This window comes from Bidens hawaiensis, unplaced genomic scaffold (genome assembly GCF_021521415.1).
Source record: "Bidens hawaiensis isolate Kalapana, Puna unplaced genomic scaffold, B.hawaiensis_p1.1 tig00021504_1, whole genome shotgun sequence".
NCBI classification, from domain to species: domain Eukaryota; kingdom Viridiplantae; phylum Streptophyta; class Magnoliopsida; order Asterales; family Asteraceae; genus Bidens; species Bidens hawaiensis.
In genome coordinates, this window is record NW_027493340.1 from 302,130 (window position 1) to 313,881 (window position 11,752).

Genomic DNA, 11,752 nt, shown 5'->3' on the forward strand with positions numbered 1-11,752 from the left:
CGCCACCTTAGGAGCTAGACGTGACCATATCCCAACTAACTTAGTATTTTTTTTATTGTTTTCATTCGCACCCTAAAAGAAGTTACGCCTTTTAGCTTCAAACTTGTTGATAACTTTTGGCTTTTTCAAGACGCCTTATAAACGTTTCCATAATTCTATTGAACAGAAATAAAATTATGAAAATGATGGAATATAAAAATTCCATTTGGATAAAGACATGTCAAAACTCAAAACCATGTGCGATTAATCTACGCAGCTTCCGTACGTTGTTGTCAAACAGGTCAAAATCATGGTGGACCAAGGTCAACCTTGGTGGCTCCGGCTGGGATACGATTACGCAACGTGGACACGTGACTCATCTTCTTACCTTAATTTCGAGAATTTAAACCCGGTTCAGCGGCTCAACTTACTCGACTACTGCCCACGGTTTCACCATATCAACAGTCAACACGTCACTTTCATTCACTAGTTTAGTATTTACTTTTTTTTTTTTTTTTTTTTTTGAACATACAAGCTTTCCTCCTACTATTTACATTATACCGCCAATGCCAGGAATCGAACCCTGGACCTCTCACCAAAAGGCCAAAGCCTTTACCATCCCACCAAAGTGGTGATGTTTAGTATTTACTTCTACATATTTAAGTATTATGGATTAACGGATTGAAGAGGTATGTACCCGCCTCAACACCAAGCAAGGCGGGTCAACCCACAAGATAAAGACATTATGAAGGCACAAAGCCAAAACCTAGGCGCATGGCGCATACAAAACATGCTCAGGCATCATATGCTCGCGCATCACATATGCGCGCAACGCGCGGCGCATATCACATGCTCTTGCACATCACATATGCTCGCGCGTCACATATGCGCGCGGCGCATATCACACGCTCGTGCATATCGCACCTGCGCATGAAATATCTGCGCGTGAGAATAAAAAGAAGACTTCGCGCATCCTCAGGATGGGCGCATATCACACGTGCACATAATCAACCTCGTCCTTATCCAAATCAGGATTAGGGCAACCTTGATTGTGCACGTCAGACAATCTTCCAGAAGGCATCTTTTTAAGGAGTAAGAATATGCTGATGTTGACAACTGCCAAATGAAAGGTCGACAACTCAGCATGACACATGTGCTACCACGTGATTACAACCAACGAGAAAGCGCCAGGTGTCCCAGAGGGCACGTGGCGCAGTGCGACTGGAGGAGGCCAACGAGGTTGAGCCCAACCGGTAAAAACCCTAGCACTATAAATACAGCATCAACTCCACTTTGATGACACATTCATACTCAATCATTTGACAGTTACGAGCAGTGATAATACATTCAATCATATTGAATTACTTTCACTCACAATCAGTTACAGAAAAACAAACAGACGCACAATCAAGAGTATTCAGCTATTGAGCAATACTCTTGAGATTCACTGACTCACACATTATTATCTTCTCCACAAAGATACTGATTCTCACGCCGGAGGGTTACCCCAAAGAGGACCCCTCTGTCCCTTTCTGAGGGGTAAGTAACGGCGCTGTTCATTTTGTAGGTGGAAGAACACAGATCCAGAGGAACCACCGGTGAAACAGTATAATCACACCCGAGGAAAGTAGATTTGCTACCAGGGAGTAGATCAACGTTTCTTCATTGGCGCCATCCACTGTTACAAACGGCAATCAGATCTCATCAGATCTAGAAAAAAAAAAATCAATCACCATGGTTTCTGGCGTTCGTAACGTTGATCAAGCTCTGGAGGATATTGAGCGTGAGGGTGTTAACGACGGACAGCAGGTTCTGAGGGTACCGCGTGATTCTACGCGTACCACCAGCAACCGTCCCTTCGTCACAACCCCTCACGGCCAGACTGAAACTCCTCCAGACGATCTCACGTTACAAAATATGGCCGGCGCGAAGCTGAAAGGACCAATGGGTCCAGAAGATGAAGCAAATGATCCGAATGAATGGCTCATAAACGAGCAGCGGCGTCTGATGGAAAAGTATGAGGAAATGGTCAAACAAAAGAAGCTAGCCGATCAAACACAAAGGCAAGCGTTTGATAAACAGACTACAAAAAGGCCGCGCGCGCCGGAAGAAGGACATTCTATTCACACTGCACACACCGAGTTCAGTGATGAAGAGGTGCATAGCATGAGGAAGACGCGGGATACTCATGCAGGAGGCTCACAGCTCCGCGCGCCTGTGAACATGGCGCCTGGACCCAGAGCCGATCTGGATTTGCACATGCCGTACAGCCCACCAGTCAGAGGACAAGTGGACGTAACCACACCCTACAGACCAGCCATCTTGGTGAAGCACTCAAAGTTCACTGCGCGCATCGCGCAGGCACCCATCCAGCACAAGACCAAGATGCCAAGTGGCTTGGGTAAATATGACGGCACGACAGATCCAGATGATTTTTTGCAAGGTTTCTATAACACGGGAAACCTAGAGAGCTGGACGATGCCAACATGGTGTCATATGTTTGCTCGATGCCTCACGGGTGCAGCGCGAGTATGGTTCGAGAGCTTGCCGACAGGGCAAATTGATGGGTTCGAGGAGCTATTAGAAAAGTTCCAGGCCCACTTCGTACAGCAGCGCAGGCACACGCGCGATCCTGATGACATCATGCACTGCATACGCAGGAATGATGAAACGATTGAAGATTACATCACTCGTTTCAATCAGGAGTCCCTGGCAATCGGGGGTATAACTGAGCAACTCCTGCGCGTGGCCTTTATACAAGGCGCGCGCAGTGATCAGTTACGACGAGCTCTCGTAAGCAAAGATGGTATGCCCACCACGTGGGCCAAGTTAATGGAGGCATCGCGAGTTTTCGCGAGAAATGAGAAACAGATTGCCCAAGATAGGGCAAGAGAAAGAGCGCATCAGGCTGAATCACCGCGCAGCAAAGAGAAGAGGGCCAAACAGAACTCTGTATGGTCCATGTTGCAGCCAACAAGTTTTTCTTCCGCGGAAAAACAAGCGCAACCTAGCTCACCCCAGCCCCAAAAGGATGCTCGTAAACACGGGGAGGGTGACAAGAGGGAGGGCGGCAGAGATCCTAGCAGACCTCTGCCAAGAATATGGACACCCCTCACTAAAACACCTTCACAGGTGTTAAGTACTGAGAATGTCCAATTCAAGCCCCCCAAGCAACTACACTACAAGGGACCGCAAAACAGTGGCAAATATTGTGAATTTCACAGGTCCCCGGGCCACAACACCGACGCATGCCATCATTTAAAGGATGCGATCGAGAAGGATGTAAAGTCTGGCAGGCTGGCTCACTTGGTGAAAAACCAAAGAATAGAAGATGAGCAACCGGAAGGAGCCTCTGCCAGCAAGAAATACAAAAGAATCTGTGTGGCTGAGGGGGGACGACAAGGGCAGACGTCAAAAAAGAGAAGCGCGCAAATCCACGGGGATTGGCGCGAGCAGCAAGTTATCTTCCCAAGAATCAGGGGAGGCCCTTCAATAAGCAGTCCTCTCGTCATCACCACGCACATTGCTCATTACGAAGTGTCAAAGGTCCTGGTGGACACTGGAAGTGAATCTGACATTATGTATGAGCAGTGTTTCAGAAAGTTAGACCCGGCAGACCAAGCGCGGCTAGAAATTGTGAACGCACCAATCTGTGGTGTTTCAAATGAAATCATCCATCCCCTAGGCCAGATTCAGTTTGAACTAACTATGGGGGATGATGAGCACAAGCGAGCAGAAGTTGTCAACTTCTTGGTCTTGCCCACCACGTCATGCCACAATATGATCCTGGGTAGGGGAACGATTGCCCAATTTAATGCTATACCGTCGCCAGCTCACGGCGCATTGGGGTTCCCTACACCAACAGGCGTAACATTTGTTTATCGCGATCATTTGTGCGCAGTGACAAGTACGCCGCGGGAAGGGAGAATGAAACTTCCAATGGCGGACAATGCGCCGGAGAAGTGGATTTTAAACCCAAAATTCCCCGAGCAGCCGGTCACAATTGGCGCTACCATTTCAGATGAAACGAGATTGAGAATGAAAAGGTTGCTCACAAAATACACGTCGGTCTTCGCGTGGCAACACTCAGATATGACTGGGGTCCCGCGGGACTTGGCGCAACATTCTCTAAACACGTTCAAGTCGGTGGAGCCAATTGCTCAGAAAAAGAGAATCATGGGGGATGAAAAGGCGAAGGCCATGAATGAGCAAGTGGAGGACCTGTTGCGCGCAAACATCATCCGCCCGATCCGATACCAGACGTGGGTAGCCAATCCTGTGATGGTAAAGAAAAGCAACGGGTCATGGAGGATGTGTATTGACTTCAAGGACCTCAACAAAGCATGTCCGAAAGACTGTTACCCCCTGCCAAACATCGATGCAAAGGTGGACTCCGTGGCGCCATTCAAGCTCAAATGTTTCCTGGATGCCTACAAAGGCTATCACCAGATTCAAATGGCACCACAAGACGAAGACAAGACAGCCTTCAGGACCGACAAGGGTGTTTTTTGTTACACAAAAATGCCCTTTGGTCTAAAGAATGCGGGGGCCACCTATCAGAGACTTATGGATTCGGTTTTCAGTGAACAAATCGGAAGAAATCTAGAAGTCTACGTTGATGATTTGGTGATCAAGAGCAGGGAGGAGAGACAAATGCTCAATGACATCGAGGAAACTCTTCAGCGCCTAACGGAAGTTAACATGAAGCTCAACCCGAGCAAATGTACTTTCGGCGCGGAAGAGGGGAAATTTCTTGGTGTAATGGTCACTAAGGATGGTTTCAAGGTGAACCCTGAGAAGGTGGAAGCCATCCTTAACATGCCTTCACCATCCACCATGAAAGAGGTTCAGAAGCTGAATGGTAGACTGGTGTCAATCAACAGGTTCCTAGCGAACCACGCCAGCAAATCTACTCCATTCGTTAACACTTTGAGGAACTGCTTGAAGAAGAGCCAATTCAAGTGGACGCCTGAGGCTGAGCAAGCTTTCACTGAGGTAAAAGAATGTCTCATAAAGCTGCCCGCGCTCACAGCTCCACTTCCTGGCGAAACCCTTACATTGTACTTGTCAGCTGGAGATCGCGCCATCGGCGCAGTACTATTGGTGGATCGCAAGGGGATCCAAACGCCAATATACTATGTGAGTCGGGTGCTGACAGACCCTGAGACGCGCTATTCCATCATGGAAAAGTTAGTTTTGTCACTAACACACGCGTCGCGCAAGCTTCATAGATACTTCAATGGTCATCCTATTGAAGTACTGACTGGTTACAACATCCAGCAAGTCTTGCGACGCCCCGCGCTCTCCGGAAGGCTGACAAAGTGGGCGCTGGAATTAGGTGAACACACGATCACCTATAAACCTCGTCCAGCAATAAAGGGTCAAGTTTTAGCGGATTTCATCACGGAAATCCCAGAGGGAAAGATTGAAGAAGCTCAGCGCGAGGTAGACCCTCCGCGAGCAAATGATGAAGAAGATGTTTGGAGGCTATTCACTGATGGAGCCTCCAACAACGAAGGGTCCGGCGCAGGCCTCAAACTGGTGGACCCTGATAATCATGAATATACTTATGCTATTAGGTTGGACTTCAAGAGTACCAACAATGAGGCTGAGTATGAAGCCCTGCTGGCTGGTCTGCGCATCGCGCGCAAGTTTGGGGTTAAAAGACTAGAGGCGCATGTTGATTCTTACTTGGTAGCTGCTCAGGTCAACGGCCTATATGACGCCAAGGAGAACACAATGCCTCTGTATCTAGAGCAGGCAAAAAAGCTCGTTGAGCAGTTTGACTTCTTCAGAATCATACACATCTCGCGCAGCGAAAACAAGTCCGCTGACGCGTTGAGTAAAATGGCATCAACTAATTTTGATCACTTTGGCAAAGATGTCAGGGTGGAAGTAATGAGCAGCCCGTCAGTGCAAACGCAATGGGTCCTTGTAATTCATACAACCCCTTCATCCTGGATAACTCCAATAATGGAATTCCTGAAGGAGGGGAAGTTACCGGACGATCGCGCACAGGCGAGAAAGATAAGACACAAGGCACAGAATTATGAACTACTTGATGGTACAGTATATCGGCGCTCTTATCTTGGACAAGCTATGTGATTAGGGAGATTCATGAAGGAATCTGCGGAATACACGCTGGCCCGCGCATGGTGGTTGCCAAGGCAATGAGCGCAGGCTACTATTGGCCAGGCATGTACTTGGATGCGCTAAAAGAAATCCAAAAATGCAAGGCATGTCAGAGCCACGCGCCAAACACCATGCGACCAAAGAACAACTTGATTCCAGTGACCTCCGCATGGCCTTTCCACAAATGGGCCATTGATATTGTGGGGCCCCTGCCGCAAGCGCAAGGCCGAGTGAAATTTTTGGTAGTGGCGATAGATTATTTCACAAAATGGGTTGAGGCCAAGCCGCTAGCAAGAATCACAGCTAAGGCGATGAAACAATTTATCTGGAGCCACATCATTTGCCGTTTTGGCCTTCCTATGGAAATTGTGAGCGACAATGGCAAACAATTCACTGATAGGAAGATATCCAGCTGGCTCAAAGAATTGCACATCAACCAAATCTTCACTTCGGTCTACCACCCTCAAGGGAATGGCCAAGTGGAGCGCGCGAATCAAAGTTTGTTAAATGGGCTTAAGAAAAGGTTGGAGGGGGAATCCCATTCTTGGGTCGAAGAGTTACCTAATGTCCTGTGGGCGCACAGGACATTAAGCAAAACTAGCAACGGCGAATCCCCGTTCAGCCTAACCTATGGGACAGAGGCTATGATCCCAGCAGAAATTGGATGCCCATCCCATAGGGTACTCATGATGAGCAAGACTGATAACGAGCGCGAAAGAAGATTGGACCTCAACTTGCTTGAAGGACGCAGAGAAGCGGCTATCATCAATGAAGCCAAATACAAGAAAAAGCTGGAAAAATATTACAATCAGCGTGTTAAAGAATGCCACTTCAAGAAAAATGATTTTGTCCTTCGAAACAATGAAGCTAGCCGCGCGATACCCCCAGGAAAAATGTCCCCCAATTGGGAGGGACCCTATCAAATTTCAGAAGATTTGGGGAAAGGCGCGTACACTTTAAAAGATTTGAATGGAAAAAAGATACCGCGCGCGTGGAACGCGACACAGCTTAGAAAATGCTTCATGTAAAAGTTCAAATATGTAATCAAGGCTTTTAAGCCATCATGAATGATGATTCGCGCTATCTTTCAATATTTGTTCTATTACCTTTGCATACATGTTTCACACTTCCTTTATTAATTTGGAGCAATATGACAACACTATATTGACTTCAAAACAAAATAAAACGAAGTAAAACATACATGCGCGAGCCTTAGCTCAAACGCGTTAACGAGTCTTAACTCTAAAACATCAGGGCCTTAGCCCAAACATACGAGCCTTAGCTCAAACACGTTAATGAGTCTTAACTCTAAACACGTCAGGGCCTTAGCCCAAAACAAAGAGCCTTAGCTCAAAACACTCACAAACATCCATCTTACATCCCGCGCAGCTTGATCATAAAACTCCTTAAACGACTAAGGCAAAGTACATGCCATAACATAGTTGTTAAGGTCTCAGGTCGAGATCGCGCGAGGAATCATAGTGGATATCTGAGTAACACATGCTGACATGTAATGGCTAAAACTCATACTTCCATGTAAAAACAGCGCGACTATGACGCGCGAAAAAGGAATTGTGAAAAGTTATCGCGCATGTCAGCATAAACAAGATGCTGCGAAACCACTTACAAAATACGACTATGGTTAAGTGAATAATTTCCTTACAACCTTGTTCTTATTTTAACGTGCAACCATATCTTATATCTATACAAGCAAACATGAAGAGATGAATGGAAATGCGCAAGATGTGAAAAGGAGAAAACAAGTTTCATTCCATTGCATTGAAATTTACAAGTATGATGAGTTACAAATTACAAGTACAAAAAAAAAAAAAAAAATACAAAATTCGATGAAGGGCTTCTCAAGTCTCCACGTCGACGTCAGCCGCTTCATCACCCTCATCATCTCCCGCAGCATCTGGCGCGGTCTGCTCCTCATCTCCGAACTGACCATAGTCAAGTTCTTCCTCCTCATTGGAGTCTTCGATCACAACGGTGTCAGGAGCAGATTTTTTCGCCGCACCAGAACCGCTGGTAGGGGCAGCATCCCCCGCGCCACCATCATCGCCACCAGCCCTCTCGCATTCGTCAAGCAACTTCTTTAGCGCGCCGAGGTCGGGCTGGTCAGCAAGCGCAGCTATCTGCAAATCATTAGAAAAAGTAATGAGTACAAAACACTTAGAAAAGTTAGTCAAGTAAAACTCATTAAGGTCAAGGTACCTGCATAAGGATGGGGATGGGAGTATTCATATACTTTTCCCCCACCGCGGCCATGTCCGCGCAGGCCGCATCGCTCTTGTAAGGGTACTCGGATGGGTTCTTCCTCAACATGCCATATTCATACCCATCCGTAAACCCTTCAGCTCGGCCCACCAAGCGCGCGGCGGCATTGCAGTCCATCACAAGGGCCTGAAACTCGGCGGAATATTTCATCGCCAAAGCGCAGCGAGTCATGCCCTGTGACACCAGCCATTGGCGATCTTGCGCGAGGCCAGCAACAGACGTCTCGAGGACAGGAACCTGAGAGTTTAATAACTCAACAGTTTCCTTAGTCTTTTTTAGTTCCTCCTTATCAGACGCTGCTGCCGCCAAAATTTTTTCTTTCTCCGCCTGCGCAGCACCAAGTGCTTCCTGGCTGGACGCCGCCGTCGCCAAGGCCTCATCTCTATCGGCCTGCGCGGCCGCCAACTCCCTCTTCAGGCGCGCAACCTCGCTCTCCAGTGATGATTTCTCAGTTATACTCTGGACAATAGCTTGGTCACGCGCCTCAGCCTGCTGTTCCAAGACACGCACTCTGCGCGCGTACTTGGCAACTTCGGCCTCTGCCAACTGCTGCTTCTCCCGCGCAGCTTGGAGCTCATGCCCGCGCTTGATATACGCGGTGTTGGCACTTGCTCGGTTTTCACTGAGCTCCGCCTGGAGTTTCTCAGCTCGCGCGCGAGCATCAGAAAGGTTCCAGGCAGCCACCTTGGCCTCTCGCTGGGCTTCCACAAGAGCATCGCGTACTTTAATATAATCACGATGAAGCTCTTGGGAAGCAGCGAAGAAAGCAGACCCAGCGAAAATATGGTCGTTCAGCAAGTCCGCGCGGGTGCGCTCCTCCTGATACCTCCTTTCAGTAGGAGGCACGGCATGAGCCCAGAAGTCCTCGCATACGCCCATGGATTGGAAGGAACTGTTTTCATTAATATTCCATCTCGGGCGGTAAACGTGGTCACCTTCCTGCAAAACACAAGAAATGTTCTAAGTCATAAAACATACTTATATGGAGGTACGCGCAGCGGTGTAACAAAATAAAACATACCTGCGGGGATGAAGCAGAAAAGTCAGCGCCAGCCCCACCAGAAGTATGCGCTGCGAAGACTTGTGGCATCGCAGGGCTGGCGCGGTCTCCCAAGGAGTCCTCAGCTTGAGCCCCCTCATCCTCCTCATCTTCTTGAATAGGCCTCTTCTCCTGCGACCTGGGGGGCTCTAAACCAGCATCGCGGAGAGGGCTGCGCGTAGGAGGAGGCGAGGGAGGTCTCGACGCCGCCAGTTCGGCGCGCAATACGGCTTCCTGCTCCTTGGTAACCCCAATAAGGGGAGAATCAGCACTAGCAGGAGCAGGACCAGAACCAGCGGCGCCGCCAACGGCGCCAGGAGTGTCGCCAGCAACTTGTACGCCAGCTACAACTCCTATGAACAAATAAACAAGGAAAAATGGTTTATGACTGAGTCCAAGAGGAAAAATTCAGAAGACAAATGTGCAAATCTTACCTTGGCGCATTTTTGTTCGCGCGGCGAACATCGCCATAAAATTCATTCTACCCTTTTCAGAGGGTAGAACAGGGGACTTCGATGGAGTCCCCGGCGCAGCCGTAGCACCTTGTGGCGCCTGCGGCTGATCTGTTACCGTCGCCGGCTCTGCAAACATTCAAAGGAGCAAAGGTTTAATAACAACTCAATCAGATGAAAATAAGCAAAGTATACCTGTTGCAGGCGCGGCACTGCTTCTCTCTTCAGCCGCGCGAACGGAGGAGGCGACGCCACCATACCTCAAGTGGACAGGAGGCCTGCCCACTCTCACAGGCAAGGAAACTAAAGAAACCTTGGTGGTAAACACCTGGGTTTCCTTTGGTCCCTTCGTTTGAGCATGGGGATGAGCGACAGAGGTGTCATCTTTCTTCTGTTTCTTACTGGCCCCTGCTCCAGATTTCCCCTTAGCTTTGCGCTTTAATAGGGGCGCCTCCTCTTCCTCCTCCTCCTCCTCTTCCGCGAGCTCTAGCTCGTAGTTTTCAAGCGCATCTACAAAACAAGCAACAGAACTGTTAATAAACTTGGGTATTCTAAAGGAATGAGCATAAGTGCGAAGGCTTACCAGGCGCGTCACTGTCAAAGTCAAAATCCAGATCCACTGGGATGAACATGTCATCGAAGCGATCTGGGAAACCAACCTCCCCAACGCCAAGCTCGACGGAGCCGCCCTCCACATGTTCATCATAAGCGGCAAGGATATAATCCTTGGTGACTGCGCAAAAACAAGTTAAATGATATCAGCAAAAGAACGATGTTCGCGCAGGAAAATAAGTAAAGCAAAAAAAAAAAAAAAAAAAAACTTACACAACCCGTCGACTTGGATAACGGGCTCAAGCGCGCTGTCGGCCCAGAGCTTACTCATGCCGACCCCCACCAGCGCCTCCTCGCAAATTTTCTTCGCGGGGGATGGTTCGGCGGTCAGTTTCTTAACCCAGGCGCCAGTTGGGTTCTTGAGGACACCCTCATCCGCAGGCGCAGAAGAGATAGAGCGCATGGTCATACGGATGGGTATCACACCAGCCCTAATGTAAAAGAACCTCTCAGACCAGTCATGAAGGCTCTTGAATGAAACAGTGGAGCACTTCACCTTCTGACTGCGAGGAATGAAAGAGATCCAATTGTCCTGGATCTTGGGCTTGTAAAAATATTGAAAGCGCCGAGGAGTGGGTTCCTCGCGCTGGGATTTGCACATGAACTCAAAGTGAGTCACGCGCACGAGTCCAAAAGGATGGACTTGGGATATATGAATCCCATAGAACTTCAGCAGTGCACCCACAAACCTTGTCATCGGGAGACGAAGGTTGCAGTGGGTGAAAAAGTGGCTATATAGGGATATATAGCCGGCAGGCGGGTCCGCCGCCGTTTGCCCGGACCTAGGCAACATGCAGCCAAACAGGGTGGGAAAGCCCTGAGAGGCGATGAGGTTGTCGAGATCGGCCTGCTTCAATTTGCAGAGGATTTCATTCCACCTTTTGGTGGCCTTGGTCCTCCCTACTTCCTCCGATGTGGTCTCAACAACCTTCTTCCCCTTCCCCTTTTGCTTCAATGTCGACATCACCACAGATTTCACACGGCGTCTTCGAGAGGCAACGGAGGTGATTGAAGGGCTAGACGAGTCTGAACTATCAGACATACAACTGCAATAGCCGATAATCGAGGATTCGAATCGATGTAAACACTCAAATCCGAATGTGAAAGACAGAAACTTGAATTTTAGCAACTATGAAGATGAAGATAAAAATTTCCTAAGGGCCTGCTTTTATAGGACCAGGAGAGAGAAATGTGGCAGCTGATCGGATTTCACGCGCCCCCACTCGCAGGTGCAAGCCAACGAGGGCGCGACACGTGT